The 21835-nt window shown below is 41.4% G+C and overlaps 1 long non-coding RNA gene across 1 annotated transcript in view; it reads left to right on the plus strand.

Moving 5' to 3' along the window:
- The first annotated feature begins 14953 nt into the window (after window positions 1–14953).
- The window catches only part of LOC134516676 (uncharacterized), a 31550-nt gene continuing 24668 nt past the window's right edge, over window positions 14954–21835 (plus strand). The window contains exons 1-2 of the long non-coding RNA XR_010071398.1: window positions 14954–15102; window positions 15752–15884. This is a non-coding gene — a long non-coding RNA (uncharacterized LOC134516676). The remainder of the gene's footprint in view (window positions 15103–15751; window positions 15885–21835) is intronic.

Raw genomic sequence — 21835 nt, forward strand, 5'->3', positions numbered from 1 at the left:
TAATGGCCAGGTTTTCCTTCCACTTAAGTCAATGGGTCTTTTCTGCTGATTTCAGTGTTATAGATTCTCAACTCGCTCTTCACATACTTGACGGTTTCAGATTTTATATAATCTCTGTCAATTGGTGTTTCAGCAAGTTCTTGGTGATCCATCAAAAAGGCCAATAGTCTTTTACCATCTTGTCAGCTATTTTATTAGCTTCCTTTATTTTAGAATATTGAAGTTCAGGAATAATATTTTTTCCTCTCCTTTTGTTGACAGTGGGGACTCTTATAACAATTTTTAAATAATACCCGTGACTGTGCAGTTCTATTAAAGCTCAGTCTGCAGAGAAAGCAATTATGTCACCTTATCTGGGGCTTTTTCCTCTGTCTCTTGCCCTCCTTGATGATCTTACAGGGAAAATAATTTATGAGGCATTAAGAGTCAAAACAAGACCTCAGAGATGCAAAGAAGGATTGGGACTAGCAATTAGACACTACGTTATGTGAGTGTAACTAATCACAGGGGTAGCTTTCCTTCACTGGCAGCAAGACATGACCAGAATTGTTGAGACTGTGGATCCATCATCTTAAATTCTGACAAGATCGGTTCTGACTAAAAGTGCTAGCCTCATGGATAGTGGGTGGCCTGTCCGATAGCTGTTAATTTAAGAGAAAGCAGACCTTTATCCCACCACTACAGTGTGCGATGGCTCTTCTTTGGGTGTTAGCAACATCTGAAAAGAGTCCGTGAAATCAGCTTTCGGACATCCTTGTACATGAGGACAGCAAGAGAAAATTCAGAAAACATTCCAACATTTCAGGATAAGTTTTGTAAAAGTAGCTCAGTGCAAATGATGTTGAAATACCATTCAGTTTCCTCTCTGCTGTGACTGAACACTGCTTTGGCAAAATTGGTACTTTCTGAAGGCTTTTTGTTATTTGTGAAAGTCCTGTGACAGGGATGATGCTTAGTGGTGTTTTTCTGAAAAAGCATACTGAGGGCTGATGCTCCGCTTGTTTGTTTGTTGACAGCTATTTCTGGAACGTGAAGTTAGAAGCAGACAGAGTGAGGACCATGTCCAGACTGAAATCCACCAAAGTGTAGTGATGAGGAGGTTTAGAGGAAGAAGTGCAGAACTGGAGAACTCAGTCTGGTGTATTTTGCCACCATTTTAACGAATGATATCAAATAACTTACCGAATCTTTTTGTTCTTTCCCAGGCTGGGATAAGAAGACAACTTTTAAATCGGGCTAGTTAATGTATCTGAATAATGCAGTATAAACCCCCCCTGCTTCATCTGTAGCCAATGCTTAATCAAAACACAGTAGAGGTTGCAGGACTGGTGCATCTGGAATTGCACGCTAGGCAGACGAGACTTTCAGCTGAGATAAGCTGCAGAGAATGAGTACGCCCCCCCCAGTGACCGCAGACCTTCTGGGGGCTTTGCTGGAAGCTGCCATGGGACAGACCCTTCACAGACTTCCCCAGGTAAAACCGATCTGGTTTTCTCTGCTCCTTTCCACTCTTTATAGAACAGTGGGGGCCGCATGTAGGAGGCCTGACGTGTAGGTGAGTGTGGGGTTTATCAAATTCTTTTAAGCTTAAAAGCATAATTTGAGCTGAAACGCATAATTTTGAGTGTTAATAAATACTTTCTAGTGACATTTTTGAAGTAGGTTATTGAAACTTTTCTCCAAGCCTCCTGGCTCTTGTGGAGTAGTCACTTAGAAACAGAGAAGATAGATGGTACCTGTAGCTGTACTTCACCGGGGGAATAATTAGTAACATTCAGCTTCAAAAAACTGAACTCGCCACTTCCACCCCTGCCAAGAGCCAGGGGCTAGACAGGCAGTCTGGAGAAAGTGCCTCCCAGGGAAAATACTGCTCGTGAGCAGGAAACCTCATCAAAGGGAAAGATCTCTCTTGGGAACGTCTGCGTCCTGCAGCTCTCTTGGTTTCTCAGGGTGACCTTCAAACATGCAGGTGACGTGGGGAAATCCTGCTGCTGACGAAAGATTTATTCAGTAGTTTTTCCACCTGCTACGAGTGGCTTCCTCAGCGAAGAGGGCGAGCCCCGCGCCTGCTCCCCTCACGCTCCTGTGATACCCCTTTTCTGGTGTGGGTGTACAGCCGCAGCACCACCTTCCCTGGTGTTGCACCCCCAGCGTGACCTGGCCCGGGACCTGTCTCTCTCCGTGGGGGAAAGATCCCAAAGTGCTCGGGAGGGGAGGCAGTGCCCTACATAACAGGCACTGCAGGGACGGGCGAGGTGAGTCCCTCCGCGCCGTGTTTTCACTGTGATCAAGCCTAATGCCAGCTGACGCCATTCTGCCAAGATTAAAACAATTTGTGGGCCTCCCGTAGGAAGCTGCTCCAATGTCTTTCCAATCCACAACTTTAAAAAAACCCAACAGACCCACCTAACATTTCATCTTCTGCCAACATACAGTGTTTCATAACATAGGTGCCTTACTGGGTACGTAAATGTATCCTCTATGTGCTTATCTCAAACCTTACTGTTTTACCTTAAATAGAGTCATACAAATTATTTCTAAACATAACAATACTCTGAAACTGGGATGCATTTCTGGAAGGAGACACTCTGTTTATCTCGGCTCTATGAAATACGTAGAATACTGTGTGGTCAGAGGCAGCGAGGAGCCACCCCAGGATGGGATCCTGCTCTGATGCTGCTCTGCTCCCATCTGTGTCCTTTCCCTGCCGTTCTGCGGCTCTGAGGCTGGGAGCAGCTTCCCAATCTATGTGGAGCAAATCTAACTGTAAAACGAGAAGTAAATCATATGTAGCATCTCTCCCTGGGGATGTGTGCTACATACACATAACAATACTTCCAGCTGAGAAAGCCATTCCCAGTGTGCCTCTTTAATGGGAGGAAACTAGCGCTTAATACAAGTGCTTTAGTAGCATGCACCCCCATTCTGCTTAATCTTAGCAAAGCTTCTTTTTCCTGTTTTAAATTCAGAGCTTCAGTTCCCTTGATCCAAGAGGTTAAATACTTCAAATCACATCAGTGCCCTAAGATTGTGAAGGGCCAGCTCAATGCTGATGACTGCAAGCTGAAACATTAAGAATGCAAATTATCAGCCAAGTGACAACTGTTAAACTGTATTAAAAAGTATGTTGCTTCTCCTTAGCAGACACACAGACAGAAATGATGCTACTGTGAAATTTGGAGGGGGTAACAGTTCAAAGTACAGGCAAAGCATTTGTTCTCTTGTCTGTTCATTTGCTGTTTTGAAAACAAGCAACAGTATCACCTCAAGAAATCTGCAGCTGAGATCTGTCACCAGGCAATGGCCTTACTAATAAATACAGGATGTTGAGGAATAAAGAAAAATATTAAAAGAACCTTTTGTACAATACCAGATTCACCTTATTAGACCAGTTTAATACTTTCTGTGAGTCACAGGTGGCATAAAACAATATTTAAAGGCAAAAGCCTCTGGCTGCTGACTGCTAGCTAATATCATATAAACTCCAAAAGCTGACAGAACTTGTCCAAATAGTTCTGTATATCATGTTGAGTTCATCTTTTCCTTCCATCAGGACACAATCCTAAACTGCATAGAAATTCATGTGCTTTAAATGTGCAAAAGAGATTTATTCACAAAGTCAACAGCCACCATGCAAGGAACAGTCCTTTGCACGTGTCCTTTTACTTGTTTTTAAATGGATGCACATTCTGCTTTTAAGCCTTCTGCCACAAATATGGAAACCTGACAATGACCTCAAATCAAAACGTACCAACACAAATATGTCCACTTCCTCCTCCTGCCTCTGCAACTTATTGCTGCTGGAGATCAAAGAGTTAAATACTATCTCTAGGTTTTTGTCAAAAAAGAGCTGGATGATTTTATGACACCGCTCAGATCCCACTCTGGCATCGTGCAGTTCCCAGGGTAAATTATAGTTTAGCTGTCACATGGCATTTCACCTTTGACTCCAATAAAAGCAGGATCAAACCTCATTTTCTTCTAAATAATGAGGGTAATATTGTGTCTCCACCAGAGTGTGCGTCCTGCACTGAGCCAATCTGCTATGGTAAATCCCACTTTCCTCCTGCATCGGTACGTTTTTTGTAACAGTACAAAAGCTGATGAAGGCATTAGTGCCCGCCAGTAAGACTGCATCATCTCACTGAAACCTGTGATGTTACTCTCATCTCACATCGTACAACTTCTGACATTTCTGTGGCCTGTGAGTATCTCATTTACTGATGGACAACCTAACAGCAGGCAGCCTGCAAATGGAAACCCACCCAAATGTAAATATAATAACACTGACTGAGTTTATAGAAAAATTGTTTTGAAATGTGCAGATCTAATTACTCATGTTACTGCAAGGAAAAGAGACACAGCACCACTGAGCCTATCAGAAAGGTTTTGTTGATGCCCAGGACTTTTAGATGATTGTTTCCAAACATCACGAGAGAATACTTTGCACTTTGGTATGGAAATTAGTCATACATAACTGCTGCTTATAATGCAATACTGCATATATGGCAACTTGCATTAATTGCTGGTGTAAAATCTGCATCCGTAATAGGATGATTCTTTGGTGGATTATTTTCTAATGCACAAACCAACTTGTGAAGTTTAAACGTTTTTTCTCTGGCTATCATCACTGCTGCTTATAACTGGTCTTCCAGAAAAAAATGGCTCAGAGGTCTGGTGCAGTCCATTACTTTTTGAGACACTTCCTTTGGAAATGGTCCATATAGACTGCCACTATCCAACAAATATCTTTACTTGCTTGGCCCTTAGTACTTGGAAGACATTTTTACCTTGGCATTTTCAACACCAGGTTCTGTGAGATAAAGCACAATGTAGCTCTTTTGGAGAAGCATCTGGAATTCATCTGTGTGAAGAGTGAGCATAGACTTGTAGAAGATAGTGTTCGTAAAATGATTACCCGCCTTCTTGATTTAATAAAGTTTTATAGAACTCCAGATTCAAGTTAATACAGCTCTGAAACAACCAGTTGTATTCATAACATAAAGTAAAAACTAATCGCAATCTCTTCTGTTTGCTGCTTTTCATTTGCTGCACCTCAAAGTACTTTACAAAGGAGGTAAATATCATTATCCCTAATTTAAGAACGGCACAACTGGCAGAGAGAGAAGTAAGGCCCACCATCTTTTAAGTTTTTCATGAAGCTTTTATGAACTTTCCGAAAAAAGAGATCACAAAGAGCAGCTAAGCAACCAACATCAAACACAGCTCAATGAGAGGATGGTGGATAACTATAATATGCAACCATCTCAGATTTCTGGAGTGGTTAATAAGGTACCATACGTGACATGAGTTTGCTGTGCTGTATTACCCACAGGGGAAGTCACCAGAAAGAAAGAGACCTCTGCTATTGATGAAAATATTTCCCCATTCTTGTCCAGAGCAGGATGCCAAGGCAGGCAAGCTACCCTGCCATGAAAAATACATCTGAAGCCAGCTACGCCTGCTGAATGCTCTAATAGTGCAGAAGAACCGCTCTCACCTAAGGAGGCCGAAGTGACCCTTTTGGAATTGTGAGTAGTTTGTTCAGGCAATAACCAACGTATAATTGGAAGTTCCTCTAAGGAGTGATCATCTTCCTTCTCTGTGAACCGAAGCTCTACCCGGCAGCTCAAGTGTTTATAGGAATGCAATGTTACGCAATTCCTGACATTCAGGTAATGTGACTTTGACTGTATTGAACATAACCATAATTTGGAGGAAGTCTGATAGGAGTAAGGAAATGTCTTTCCTATCCCTAGCCCATGACTTAGCACGAAAACAATGTGATAACTGCATTTCCTGAAACAAAATAATAGATATTGGAATGGTATCACCACTGTTTCCTACTGCAAAAACATTATGGTGAGCTTGTCTTACATTTTTTTATACAGAAATCCTAATGTTAAATATTTCTCTTAAATTTCAGTTGGTTAATACAGAAGTCTTTAACATTGCTATGCAACCATTTCAATTTATGAGCATGAACCACTATTTTTATCACATCCTCCAGGTATACAGTGTATAAACAGTGTAGCTGCTTAAACCGCCCAAAACAGTTTTGCCAATGGACCTTACCCCTGATTGGGAATTTCCTTATTATTCCACTCTCAGGCTTTTCTTGATGAGAAATGGCAAGTTGTGCCAAATTTGCATAGCGATCTCTGCATCGGTAAGAGAACTGTAAGAATTAAGGCTCTGTCATTTTCCAGTTGCAACAAATAATATAATTTCCAAAAAAGTCAAGGCTGGGTTTCATTCCCAGAATGGGTTTCGGCATGGTCACAACACAGCACCGCTGCCTGGCGCGAGAAGGCTGCCAGGTTAAGCTGAGGTTTGAACCTAAATTCCTTCAATGCGGTTATGAATAGAAGCGCAGCCCTTGTCTGGAAAAGAAGGCCCTGAAAAAAAAACACATATGAAAGAGTAATTGGTGGTTTTGCTGTGAAGAACACAGGCTTGGAAAAGGCATCCTGCGTCATTGTGTCCAGTCCCCTGCTGTCTTAGGCAACCACAACATATAATCCTTTTCATAAATTTATCAAGTCCCATCTTAAACCCAGTTAGGTTTCTTGCCCCCAATGGGAAGGCTGTTCCCAAGACTCACTGTGCTGAGGATTAGAAATATTCTTCTAATTTCCAGCTTACATTTATTCATGGCCAATTCAGACCCATTTGTTCTTGTGCCAACATTGTTCTGTAGCTTAAATAGCTTCTCCCCCTCTCTTGTGTTTACCACCCCTGATGAACTTATAGAGAGCAGGCTGTCCCTTTGGCCTCTCGCTGTCATGCCATCCTGTTTGTACATGAGCTGCAATCCCCCCAAAACAATGGATGGGCTATTGTTTTAGGAAGGTTAGCTGCAAATAAAAGCAGCACTCTGTCTTGCTGTCCGGGGTGAGCAAAATCCATCACTGGGTGTCAGGCGATCGGCGGAGCCCTCTGGAGCTCAAACTCGCAGCTAAGAACGTCCCAAGGAAAACAGAAGCGTAAAGCCATAATAGACCAGTCATAATAGACTCAACATAACAGGGCCGGTTTGACACATTTCCCCAATTATCCCTTACTACTTCTGAGTCTGAAAGAGCAACGACTGTTAATTTTGAAACAGACCTACTGGTCCACAGCGCCTAGGCAGGGAAAAATTATCTTCAGCAACGGGGCTAAACAAATATTTTCAGGGATGTCACTGCGCCTGTGAGAGGAGGAAAACGCATCCACGCTTTTCGTCCTGAGAGCCTGCGGTGTGTCCGAGCCAAACATTTCTCTTACAAAGGCTCTTCTGTGCGTGCTTAACTTAACTTGGTTGCAGCTGCTAACTTCCAGGAGGAAGGTTCTGAGATTTTCTTGACAGTCCACAATTTCAATATTGAAAGGCTAACCTCATTCCTTAACATATGCCAGAGCAATTTAAAAAGTTTCCAGCCCCCTTGTGTTTGAGAGGTTTTTCCTGTGGCTCCGTGATTAGGGTAGGAAATCTCAGTCAATTGTAACATAAACGGTATTTTCTCAATGAGAAATATTCAAATGGTAGAGTGCCTAATGAAGGATGCAATTTTATCCAAATTCCTCTCCCCATATGTTTTTTATGTATATCTATTCTATTCTATTCTATTCTATTCTATTCTATTCTATTCTATTCTATTCTATTCTATTCTATTCTATTCTATTCTATTCTATTCTATTCTATTTCTATTCTCTTTTGTAGTGGTTTTGGTAGGAGAGTTAGGAATGGTAGAATCTTCTGGGAGGGCCTCGTAGCTTGAGGACTTGTAATCTAAGTTTGAGGAGATCTTATAATTTAATTCTTGCCAGTATTACTACGGTTGCTGTTATATTCATAAGTGTCTGGCTCTTTTTCAGCTTCCCTAAAATATCAGTCTTTTAGTCAAACCACATTCTTCAGAGGTTTTTCTGCTTTCCAATATTCTTATAAAGGTCAGAAAATTCATCCATATTTTATTTTCAAAATTATCCTTCAGCTAGACACAGATCCTTACATGCTGCTCAGAAAAAAAAATAAAGAAAAAGAAAAGAAAAAAGAAAACCCTTAGACTCTCAACATTTCTATAGACCCAGAGTCAAACCCAAGAAAAAAAGGGTCAAACACAGTCTCACAAAAAGTAGCATGAATTTATTAAAATGAAGTGATTTACAGTTGTAGGGCAGGGTATTTCCTGCTCTAGCACTTAGAAAAAAGCATTTTGTCCTGTTACAAAAAGCTTGTTCTTGGTTTCATATGCAAAGGTGAAGAGCTTCTGGCATATTGTTTCCTGGAAATCCCTGGTTTGCAAATCACACATAACAATGCTAAGGTCAAAATGGAGAAGTGGACTCCTTGGGATAACATCTGTCCATAACGTTTTCTTTCTGTGTGTAACACTGCCGCACACATTTGAAGAGCCGACTGGGGAGCACTGTTCTACAGCACCCATTTCAGCAACGTCATGGAGAATCTCCTTCCACATTTGGCACCCTCACCCATTTCCAGGGCATCCAGCACCAGCCCAGTCCCTCCAGACAGAGCTGGAAGAACAGAGGTAATGTTTTCTCAGGTTGTAGCCATCACTTGCTCACGGTTTGGAGGCAAATTGTTCTGTCCAGCTCCTCTTTCCCAAGGTAACTTTTGGCATAGGCATCATGTCTGCCAAAACAAAGGGGTCTGCTCTTGGTGTGAGTGCATTGGGAGGGGGAAGATGGACCTAACTCCACTCCCAGACAACTCCTGATAGTTCGTGGCCGCAGTTGAAACAGATTTGCTATTGTCCTTGACACATGATCAGACTCAACTTCAGCTCATATATATCTCAGCAAGACAGATTTGGCAGTGCAAGCTGGTGTTGGGCTTTTCAATAAAATTAAGCAGTCTGGGTGCAATGGATGAGACTATTCCCTTGAATCATCTCACTGTGATTCTGACTTCCTTTCGCAGCGGCTTGGAGGGAGGCCAGTGGTTCGTCAGGGTGTCTTGGGCCAGGAAGAACATTAGGAGAGATAGCAAGGATTTATCCACTCTGTTGGAAATTAGTCCCTCAGTGATCAATGCTGATTTGCTGCTTCTCTGGACAGTCTTTCCTGGCTTCATGGATCAGATGCTGGTAGTGTGGGGAATAACAATAAAACCATTCGCTAGCTGCATCTGGTGCAGGGAAAGCTTTCCAGAGATTATTAGTTTAAGCATCCTAGAGAGACATAATAAAAGGGGAATCATTATTTCAGTGTGTGTGTTTTAGGGGATCCATTACTGCAGTGTCTTGGCGTTATTACGTGATTTAAAATGATAAAAACCATTATCCTTCAGGATAAAGGAGACTTTGAAGACACTGAGTTATATGTCACTGCCTATGTATTTGTTAGGCCAGAAGCACCCTGGCTTGGCCATTAGAAGCTGAGTAAAATGCCAGCTCCAGAGGTAAATCTTGGACAGCAGTAGGAAAGCTGCAAGAGTTGGGTTCAGCGCTATCCACAGCAGAAGTGAGTTCCGCATCCCAGAGCTCACCACCAGTGTCACTACGCTGTTACGTAGCTCAGACTCAGACGGTTCTTCCTCAGCCTTGCATTTCTCTGTAGTGAAGGGAGGTACAGAAGAGCAGGGGTGGTTTTTGTCCACAACGGAAGTAATTTTCCTGCACAGCCATCCCATCAAGGCTGTATCTGCAGATGCATTGGGACACAGAGATCAAATGGAGATTCCCGAAGTTGTTACTACATCCCAAACCTCAAGCTGGAAAATTTCTTCCACAAACTGCTTGAACGCTTTAGGACTCAATTTTTGTGACCCTTGTAGCAGGTCTGAGATGGCAGCAGTGACGTCCAAAAAGAAACCAGTGAGATCTGTGAGGTGTCCTGCTCTTGAGTTACAATTGCTGTGGCACATGGTAATTGCTTGATGGAGACACATGTGAATGACTTGGGTCTGAGCATGAGGGATTTTTCGCCTGCATCTTTTCCTTCTATATGACTTGCGTAATACCGTAGGTATTGGAAACTGCGGGGACTCACAATTTTTGAATACAGGAATGCTCTTTCTGAGCCTTCAGTACAGATTTAATTGTCTAACTTCAACCCTCCAACTTTGTAAATGTCAGCTTTCACTTACTTGTCACAAAAAAGACTTAGGAAACCCAGTCAATTCAAATTAGTAATATGCCTACCAGACACTGCATAAAACATGTTACTTACATGCAAATTATTAGTGATTATGTATTATTTTGTCTATATTAAAACATATCAACACTGAACATATTGTCATAGCTACTGGAGGATGTGAGAGGGCTACCCAGGCCAGTCATCTTTATAAAATACCATGTGTTTGGCATAAAAGTTAACTGAGGCAAACGTTCTGTTTCAGTAGATGTCATAAAACCACCAGTGTGCGGAGATGACCCTCTCCCACACTAACACAGCCTTGAAGGACTGGCATTATGGAAAGCATCCCAGTCTCAAAACGCTGGACCACTTTCATCTCCCTTGCATACGGCAAAATCCTCTTGAAGTCAGTGGGTGGTTGGTCCTAAAAGAAACGCTGCGTCGAGAGCTGTGTTTTTCTTAGATAAAAGTTGCATAGAGAACTTGCTCTCTGTGTGCCTTCCTCTGCTTTCCCCAAGTATCAACACCGGCAACGGTTTGTATTGGCCACACCATTATTTTAAACAGAAGGGGCTGACTTGCACGCAGCCCACACACCATCAAAATCATCATGTAGCATAAAGCTGATGTCGCCTCTTGCTGCTACTCATAGAATGGATTTTGTTCTCAGTCTGTGCACCAGTAAAAATTTTGCTAGGCGACATCGTTCCAAAGGAAAGAAATTACTGAATCAAAACAGTCTGAAGGGTTACCAAAATTCAAAATGAAGTGAAAAATACGAAGATGTCACATGAATGTCCTTAAAAATTTCTATCGGCTTGATTTTCACAATCCATTTTTCTTTTCAACCTGTGGAACATCCCCCTCCGAGAGTTAAACTTTCACAAATCCCAGGCTTCTTTTCTTTTCTCCCAAAACAATTGCTTTGTCACCAAGACACATATGATAAATTTATGCCTGTCTCTGCTTGGCATCACTGCCACCTCATGGATTAATGAATTCTGTGTCCTCTAATTCCCCCACATTATGCACCTCTGTTTTGTATGAGTAGCCAAATGTATCAAGATTCATTTTAATGAATGTGAGTCATTCCCCTTATTCAGAAGGCAGGGCTGTTATGTTGTAAGCAAGCACACCATTAGCTGTGCTAAAAATAAACAGGCATTACCTGCAGGAAAACCTATATAGTAAAAGTACACACTGTTATATATAGGGGGGAGAGAAAGAAAAAGAGAAAAAAAACCCAAAATACATGGCCTGGAATGGTGTTCATACTGTAGGCAAGGGAAACAGGATAGGTTGCACAGGGTATCTACTGTAAGTTTCCTCCAATGTGTCTGAAAGCAGAGTAGGACCTGAAGATTACTTTACCATGAAATTTAAATTCAAAACATTCAATGTCAGCATACATTTTGTCAATGCTATACTATGTTTAAGTTAATTTAATTGTTCGTGCTGAAAGAAAAATAAATGGATGGTTCTTTTTAACACCGGTTTTCTTCCGTGTCTTGGTTGGTGTAGAGCAACTACTTCCTGTGTGGTTTGCTGGAGATTTCAAGGTTTGGAGATTCGGATATTTCAAGGTCAGCCTGACGTTGCTTAAACAGAAAGCATGCATGGCTTAGCCATGTGGTATTTCTGTTCCATTATTTTCATGACTCTTAGTGTGGTGCAATGGGAAAGGCTCTGGTTGAGTCTCAGAAACCGAGCTCATAAATCAGTAAGTCAATCAACAAGTCTGGGGAACAATATGTTCTTCTATTTTAATTTCTTTGTGGGAAATGTGTAAATAGATACTGGCAATGAGGCTGGAATATAATGGGTATTTATAAATTAAGGCATCCAATGATTTATCTTCTCTACGTGCAATGTAAAAAGAGGTTATGCTTTCTGATCCGTTAAAAGACTATTTTTAAAATAATAAAACATCTTTAGTTTTCAAGGATGAGAATTACTGTCTTCTGACCGGTTTCCAAAAATGTGGGAAGTTAGCACACTGCGAAGAAGATTTAAAGACTCTCGGCGGAACATTTCTACATGACTGCACGTTATCGGAGACCTACCGGCAGCGTGTCGTGCACCACGTGGCAGTACGGCAGCCTGACCGGGGCAGGTACGGCAGGAGTTACCACAGGCTCAACCTGTCCCTGCAGTTCCCTCAGTGTAGGACCTCTGTGTGTCCTTGTCCACGTGTTTCCCACTGTAAAACTGGATGACGAACACCGGGCTTACCGGTTTCTCAGCAGTCCCTGGAGACTAATTAGTTAATGTTTGTACAGAGCTGATAAAGGTAGTCATAAACCATAAAATGTAAAACATTTAGCAAAAGAAAGCAAAAGGGTTTAAAATCACTTTGTCCCTATCCCTTTGCTAATGAGTTTTTACTAGCATTTGAACAACTAAAGTGCTGTCTGTATAACTGATCCCAAACAGCTAATTTAAGCCCCACTTACTGAAGTCCTTTTAAACAAAACAAACAAAATGTATTATATGTTGAAAATTCATTATGGAAAGAAACAGAAGTAATTTATAAAGTTACATCATCCATTCCAGGAAAATAATGCAGAACTTGTGATTTAGGAAGCCAAACACCAACCCTACATCAAAGAGTCAACTACATATTTACTACAAACAGCTGACAAATGGCAATTCATAACTCAAAAATGTCCACAAAACTGCTGCCAACCTATTTTAAATAATTTTATTACTTTTTTGCTGTTAAAAAGGGCCATATTTCTGGATAACTTACAAATGGGAGGAAAAAATTAGCATTTGAGAAACCAATTGTTTGCAAACAGTAGTCTGTCCTGCCCTAAGGACCTGACTTTTAAGGTGTATTTGGGCAGGCAGACCACAAGTGGACTTTTCAAAAGCTTCTAAATATCTAAATGAGGTACCTATGAATTTTTAAAATCTCATTTCTGCCTTTCCAAATCTTGGCATGCTAAAACGCCTTTAAAAGCTGACCCCATGTTTTTGCAACGTGAAAGGCATTATCTGAAGGCTCATCTCCACCGCAAGAGGCAGCTACTATTACTGTACCACAGCCATGTCCCTCAGATGAGGCCAATGAGAATAAGCCAAGACATCAAAGCAGCACGGCGACACGCAATGAGTTGTGCTATTTCAGGCTGCTCCTACCTTTATCACCAGAGGACCATTAGCTTGAGCGTTACCTTCCGTATTTAACCTGTTCTCTGAAACTGCAAGCTAGCTTATGCTTAAACGTGGCCTAAATTGTGCAGGAAGAAGGATCTGGAGAGGAATGACAAGGTGGTATCTCAGACTGCAGTGAGGAAGCTTCAAGTGACAAGTATTAATCAGATACATCCTCAGGCATGATTTAGTACTTGGATTTCAATCTAAAACCTGGAGTCCATCCTTCTACTTCCATAAAGATATATGGTATTTCTAAAAATATAATTCCTCAGGAAGATAACAGAAGAGTATGCCCTGTCTTCAGTCACAGATGTAAAGACTTAATAATGGATTTTTGAACTAGAGAGATGCCTTTTCCTTTTCAAAAATAATACGGAGGCCAGATGTGTCGATAGTTGCTTGAAACCTAGTTACAGAAGTGCGTTAATTCATTCCTCCTCTAAACTGCAGCAGGTAAATCTTTACCTGAAAACAAAGTTATGAAACAACAAGCATACCAGCAGGTTAGAAGCTGCCCACTTGTACCTGTAAAATAAACAGCAGCAAAACTTACTTGAAGCGTGATCTAAGAACTGGGCTGGGACCATCGGTGAAAGAGATGTTCCCTAGAAAATGAAACGGTTCTCAGCGTCCCTTGGGAATGCAGTGATTAATCGAAACTCAAAAGGAAGGGACATAAAGAAAGAATCTAACAAAATATAAACAACAACAAAAATACCATAAACAGCACATTGCAGAGAAATCTGGCTGGCTCTGAACCCTGCTGATGATAATACAAAAAACGAAACCATTAATTTAAAACAAGCTTCTTTCATGAATTTCTCTGGTTTTCTTAATATTGGGGGTTTTAGGGTATTTTTATTGAATATACCTACTACATAAAATACTATTGGAATAAACTTTCTATACAAATGCGTATATTTGTATATGAAAAGCTTTATGGATATAAGCTTTATAAAAATAACACAGCACCCACCACACTGTGGGTGTTAATATCATCTAAATAGGTGGCTCTCCCGGTGGTAAATGGTCCATTTTCTGCCTTTATTGCAATGACTTAAAAACTTAGGACTAAAATCCCAGCAAAAATTAGTGCACCTGAACTTAAAAATGAAGTTTCCACCTATTTTTTTCAGTACTCTGGCAAACACTCCTTCCACTGAATTAATTTGCTGGAATACTCCTCTAACGCAAACAGCTTCAAAAACCAGGCGACGCAGATTATGTTAAAAACATAACTGAATTATTAGCATCACAGCACTTGGTGAGCTACTCCATCGCGTTTTTCAGAGCGACAGAGGCTGCCCTTAGACCTGCAAAAACAGGCAGCTGCACAAGGTGTCTCCTTGCGCTGAAATTACTTTTGGGCTGCTTTGTCAACAAAGTGGCTCCCCCTAGGCAAGTCTTGCTTGCCCTTGAAAGAGTCGCAAGACTCGTTCTGCACCATAAATATGATCAACGGCTAGTGGGACAGATTTACTGCTTCTCAATCCTGTTCTAATCTCTTCCTACAATACCGTCAATACCCTCTGTTGCAAAAATTTCCTAGCGCAACAGCGTGAGGCTGGAAATGCTTGCCTCTGCTCTCCAGCAGCCCAGGGGGTGGCTCCTTGGTATCCTGGAGGAGGTAAACTGGGGAATATGTACAGCAGGTATGAGTGGCGTGGGGGAGGTCTCCGTACGAGCTGATCAGGAAAGATGCCCTGAACATCCCCAGCTGCCGCCATGACTTTGCCAAGGCCTTTAGACAACACAGCGACATTGTAGACATCGCAGCTTTACGACAAAGGGAACCGTGCAGCGTAGAAATCAAAGTGCAGTCGTGCAATTGTGTGACAACGATGGAGGACTTGGACGGTAAAAAAATTAAAAAAAATCACAGAATTTAAATTGCCTTTCTGTGTCCTGTGCTTCCTGGATTAATTTAGCTACTGTCGCTTCCTGTGCTAAAACTCGCATTTGCCAGTGGGGTCCTCACTTCTCATTCACAGTAGGAGCTGTTGCACTCTCTGGAATCAATTAGCATAAAAGTGCTATTTTTATTAATGTAGTTTCCTTGTTGCAGTTTCTGCTGTGACTGAAGGCTTTCAAAGGTCAACCTGAGCATGTCAATGGGAGGGTGTATCAGGTGCTGTAGAGATGCACTGACAAACCCTTTAACAACTGTTCCCTAAACTGGGCAGACAGTGAAAAAATCCAGTATGAGACAGATTGGAATAGAATATGAGCAGGATGCTGAAGTCTGAATTATCCAACAAAACTCCAGCTGCCCAAACAGAAATCAAACCTCAAAGATTTCCACATCATGAATGATATTTGAAGCCATTGTGTTTTCTTTTTTCTTTTCTTTTTTTTTTTTTTTTATTTCTTGGACTATGCCAGATTGTCTTTAGTTTCTAAATGAAACAAATTTAAATGGCTACTTACTAACAAAACCAAAAAAGTTTTGGTGGCGTTTTTCATAGATTTGTTTCTTCATGTCCACCTACCCATCTTCCTTCTGCAGATGTTTCCTGCTGAGGAGGACAGACGACCAGCTGGTCAGAAATCAAACCACGACCTCTGATGCTGAAAGACACCCCTTTGGATATTCTCTGTGATGTATGCTCTACTGCAAGCAAACCAAACAAGGTCCAAAGGTTTGTGTTAAGTGCTTCTTAATATAAGAAATCCACCTATCTCGCTTATGGGTAGTATAAAAAGTCCATCCTAATGTCTGCACTGAAGTCAGACAGGAGTCCTTAAAAGAAAACAAAAAAAAAAAGAAAGATTGGCATCTTTTCTGAACGCAGGTCATGAAATAATTATAGACTTAAAATGAAACTATTCATCTTTCAGCAGTAAATCAAAACAGATAGGTAGATATTTTCCCAGACAAATGTACAAGAAGACTGATGAAGTCTGGCAGGATGAGTGGTAACCGTAGCTCTGCGTTTGGCAGCCCCATGTTTGAGTTTACCCGGTCAGTAGCTGAGACAGGAGCAGCTCTGAAAAGGGATAGGCAAAACACAGACATGTAAAACCTTGATGAACCTAAGCTAATAAACTAAAATGGAAGCTTAAGAAATCATACCACTTCCTTCAGCAGGCTATGTCATATCTATACTGAAGTAAAGTGCAATGTAACTTTGCTTCTTTTTTTATCTTCTATATGTAATGCTGTTTACTATATAGGCCAATTCTAATAGATTAATAACACATGGAAGAAAGTCTACCAGAAGAAACTTTGAAGGCCAATCTTTGGCTCTCAGCTGCTGCGCCTAAGTTTTCATGCTTAGACCTCGTTGGAAATGAACCCTCTTTAACCTGTTTCAGACTACGTCCCCAAAACAATGATGACATCTCAGAAAGTGCCGTGCTCCTGAGCGGTGACCTTACGCTGTTTTCTCCCCAAGTACAAGTCCGACACTGACTGATACACATGTAGGAAAACCAGAAGAGCTGGGTTTAGTTCAGTAAGGAAGCACAAGTTTTCCAGTATGTTTGGGGTTATTTTATATAAAATTGCGTGTGTGTTTAACCATCACTTCAGGATGTTAGCTCTGAACCTCGATTTTGTATTATTAGCAAATAATTGACAGACCTGAAGATAAACGATTTCCTCTCTACATCGTATGTCTTAGTAGCAATAATAATAATGACAACAAAAATCATAGTAACATGATTGTCAGATAAATGGTTCATTTCTGAATTAATCTCTTGGTAAAACTTGCTCTTCTGCTTGTCCATTAGTTGACAACTAATGGCCTTGAAGTTATAACTGTACATTTGTTCGTAATTATTAACATCTCATCTCACTAGTCATAATGATTTCATTGACAATATCTGAATCACAAAATCAATTTGCTTCTCTTAGGTAAAGAGTTCATTTAATTAAAGTCAGCATTTAATAAGGGGGAAACATTAACACATTATGTAGCAGCTATCTGTTTCGTAATTACATTAAACAGCACGCCTTCATCTGTGCACTTCCCTGTGGTTAAAAAAACCACAAAACAACAGTATTGCATGAAAAGGGTTACATTTGTGATACCTTCACTTCATCATTTGAATAGTTATATATATTAACAGAAAATAGCATTAGCATGGAGAACAAGCATAGATATAAATCACCAAGAGAAGGCATCTCAGCGAATAGAAGAGAATGACAAGGGCCCGGCAAATCATGGTTGTCTAATTACTTCATTTACATAGACATCGATGTTGACAACAAAATATCAGTTGTTGTACTGGAAATGTCTCTGGGAGTCCAGTTGAAGTTAGTTGAAGGTGGGCTTAAGGATATTCTGGAAGCAGTTATCAAATGAAAATGTGACAAGAAGTTGTTTTTAAATTGATTCAAGGACCTAAAAGAAAGAGTAGCCCTGACAAACTAAGGAAAAGAGAGGACAGAGCCTGAATGAACCACTCTCTGCAAGACTCTCATTAAAAACAAAATATCATTGAAGATTATTGAAACTAGGGTCAATAAAAGAGCAGTTGCAGTTCCTCGTAAAGCAGCAGCCATGCCTGGGATCAGCCTCTGGTTTCCCACCCCATTACAGGAGATTTCCCCTTGTAGGGCTCCCTACTGTGCTCCCCACCTGCCATCTCACCAGCCTCTCACACCAGGTGCAGCTGCACCTGAAGCCTGGCATGTCATGAAGGTGACTACTGGAAGGAAAGAACTTATTAGCCCTCTGTGGAAAACCCATATGGACAAACGAAGATGATTTACATTCATCTCTTTTTTTTTTGCTCTCAAAGCCAAGTAGAATCCGGTTAATAATAGAAGTTGGCTGACACATATCCGACACTTAAATCAATTGCAGTGGCATGGCAAATGGCGAATTTGGTAATCACCGTAGATTTCAGTATATGAAAGTGGTATTTCAGAACATGCAGTGCATTTTCAGGTTGGGATCTAGATACCATGGCCGATATCCCTGATAGGTGATGAGAAATGTGACTAGACAGCCTAGAAATCATATTGACTAGACACTCCTGGGCTGCTCATGGTCGTGCACCAGAAAGCACTACCTAAATTTGTTCTGGGCCTGGCTGGCTTCCTATTGATCTATGCAGACAAGTTGTGGACCCCTTTGTTCAGCCTCAGGTGGAAGGTATGGATGCCACCAGGCCTTGAAGTCCTCAGCCTTTAAAACAGAAAGTCTGCTCCTGCCTTCAGATGTGCAAATGCAGCTTCTTCGTTCCTGCAAATGCAGCTTTTATGGGCGTTTTCAGCTGGCAAGCAGTACTCTTGCTCCCTTGTTTTTACTAAAGTTAAATGCACAACGTGCAAAAGGCTGCACCAGGTCCAACATCTATCTCTAATCCTCTGCTTTATAATACCCATCTTTGCCTCCAGTTGCTGGAGCAAGCCTCGCCAGCAGCAAGCTTCCCGAATCTCCTTCTCAGGGACTGCTTGTGTTTGGCCTCCAGGTTTCCATGCCAGCGTGGTGGTCTATGTGCAAGTGCCCTCCCCAGGCATTGGGAGTTCAGCAGCTGTAGCCCAGGTTCCATGGACAGTGGTGCCAAGCACCCTATGCCTGCCTCTGAGGGCAAAAAGAAGTCTCAGAGCTAGTGCAGGTGAGGGAAGAGCATATAGACACTGAATATAGCTACATTATTTTCATACCTCTTGTGATCCTAAGTGAGACCCATGGGCCTACAAGAAAGCTGGGGAGGGGCTGTTTGCAAGGGCATGTAGCCATAGGATGAGGGGCAATGGTTTTAAACTAGAGCAGGGTGGGTTTAGATCAGACATTAGGAAGAAGTTCTTTACAATGAGGGTGGTGAGACACTGGAACAGGTTGCCCAGAGAGGTGGGGGAGGCCCCATCCCTGGAGACATTCCAGGCCAGGCGTGATGAGGCTCTGAGCAACCTGATCTAGTTGAGGATGTCCCTGCTTACTGCAGGGGGGTTGGACTAGATGACCTTTAGAGGTCCCTTCCAACCCAACACATTCTATAATTCTAAGACTTCCTTATCTGCTGGTGGACCAGGCTGTAGCATGAGAACAAAACCAAACTGTTAAGCATGCGATGTTTTTAAATGCTGATTTTCCAGTTTTAGGAATACCCATCAGGAAAAAAAACCAGTACCAAATAAAGAAAGAAAGCATGAGGCAGAGGATTAGTATATGAATATATTAGTAATACAAAGGTAAATATTGCATAATGAGAGAATAAGGTTACACAGTGGCTACCTCTGAGTGAGAACGAGACAGGTATATATAAGAAACACCTTTTTCCATCAGGAATTGTGGCAGTGTAGTTTGTTACTTGTATGTTCTGTCATGAATAGAATACACACATAATTATTTTTAGTAGCACTTGGCTTAATAATAGTGGTACACAGAGATTCGGTGCATAACATTTTACAATAAGATGCCATATAATTTTAAAGTAATGCGATGCCTTCTGCTTCTTGTGCAATGAGCCTTGCTTTGAGAGCAGTTGGGAAAATTGTTTCAGCGCACAGTATTTTACTATATGTCCCCTACAGCTTATGAATTCAACACGCATTTTTGCGTGCAACAGCGTCTTAGTTGCAGGACTGACCATAAAAAAAGGTACCTTATTTAAGTGATAATCTTTTAGGCAACCCAGGCCTCAGTGGACAACAACAACAGAGCCTTTATAGAGAGCTTTAGGCACTGGACCCAGAACTGCAATTAACTCAGAAAGACTGCAAAGAAACGGAGGAAGATGAAGGCGTGCCAAGGAAATAAGATGTGGATTTTGAATCCTACATCTAAATGGCAAAGGGAGTCTAGATTCCATCATGTCATCATAAGAATCTACCAGAAGCATTTTTGTTCCCCCTGAAATCTTCTGTGAGATTCCCTCTAAATATTATGTGCCCTTGCCAGCTGAGAACAATTGCTCGCAGTTCCCTCCAACTCCAATTATCTTGCATGCAAGAGATTAAGGGAGACATAAGGTACTTTATTGTCTCAAAGGCTAGGACAGTTCCATTTAAAGTAAGTAGGAAGGCTCCCGGTGCCTTCGCTCACATCCAGTCTGACTCCAGGGGAGCTCTCTCTCCTTCTACTGCTGCTTCTGGTGACTCTTGCTTGTTACTGCTGCTATGCCTCGAATAGGGGAGAATAAGCGAGCATTTCCCACCCCTTTGTCGATCACAAAACGGAAAGCAACAGCACAGCCTGTGAAATACACCCTCAGGAGACCATAGGGAAAATTTGGCCATTTAAGTTGTATTTATTGTCCTGTGTGACATAATGTCACACGTGCGCACTACAAGCAGCAAAGGAAGGGATTCCTAAATGGTTTAGTGAAGAAATCTCCCCACAACTCATTGTCAGCAAAACAGAAGGCGGTTTGAATTCAGTCCCTGTTATTTGAACTTAACACTATAAGATTGGTGAATAAAAAGAGAAGCTGACCTGCTGCACTAGAGATGTGCTACACTCCTTAAATACCTTTTGCTGCATAGCATGTGCCTAAACTGCTTGGTACATGCACCAGCCCGAATTGCCTGGATCCCAGTCCTTCCCTAGCCAAACTGCCATGACGTTTCCCCACTTCATGTGGCAGGTTTTCCTCCCCCAGTAAACAAGGAACTGAGGAAAGGAGAAGTGTACATATTCAAATGCGACCCCCCAAAACCAGGGTGGCGTCGGGATACACAACTTGATCTGTGATCTCGGAAGTACTTCCAGGTGCTGCATACTAAACATACCCAAAGAGTGCTCTGGCAGAAAGCCTAGATCTCGTGGTATGGAAAAACTGTAATAAGCTGTTGACGATGCATATATGGAGATTGCGTATACAAAATTTTCTAAAACTTCTTTAACTCAGCTTCTTCCAGAGCATTGGACACCCCATATGTTTTTTCTTAATTGTTCCCTCAAAACAAATCATTGTTAAATCCATACATATTTTGCATGCATCCTCATAGGGGAGGAGTAGAACAAGCCCATACACAGCATTTTCAGGTTGAAAGCCTCTAACAAGCATCAACTAATTATGCCATTTAGAATAAAAAGAAGAGGGACTCATCTGCATAGCTATAGACGAGCTAGTTACCCTTGTCTCCCTTTCAGTCAAATGGCATCTGGGCAATACAGACAAGAGAGTCTAGGACACTATTCATCTCATCCTAAAGCAGCCACCTGTAGATCAGACGTGTGTAACCTAAAAACACCTTTTTCTCTCTACTGACTGTAAAGTGAGTCTAGTCTACCCTGGCTGCCTTAGCTGTAGGACAATTATCCAAACCTGACCGGGAATAACGTTGTGTCCTCTACCAATTATATTCAGATCAATTATATCCAGCTAAGAAAGCAATGGTTTCAAGAATTTAAATTTTCTGAAGAAGGAATAAGAAATCTCAGATGTAAAATACAATATAGCAATATTCGTAAGCAATATCCTTCTCCTGTTAAATTCAGCAAATGGACTGAATATTTGTTGTTCTTGCTATGATTATTAGTTTCAAAAGACCTGTTTTCTCCACTCTGCAGGGATTTTGTTTCATGTTATAAATAATAACCCTAGTATCTTCAGACCAAAATACTGATAACATTAGCTATTTTAACTTTTCATGAAAGGTGATCTGTTTGACAGCAATCTGGTGTTCAAAACT

Source organism: Chroicocephalus ridibundus, chromosome 5 (genome assembly GCF_963924245.1).
Source record: "Chroicocephalus ridibundus chromosome 5, bChrRid1.1, whole genome shotgun sequence".
NCBI classification, from domain to species: domain Eukaryota; kingdom Metazoa; phylum Chordata; class Aves; order Charadriiformes; family Laridae; genus Chroicocephalus; species Chroicocephalus ridibundus.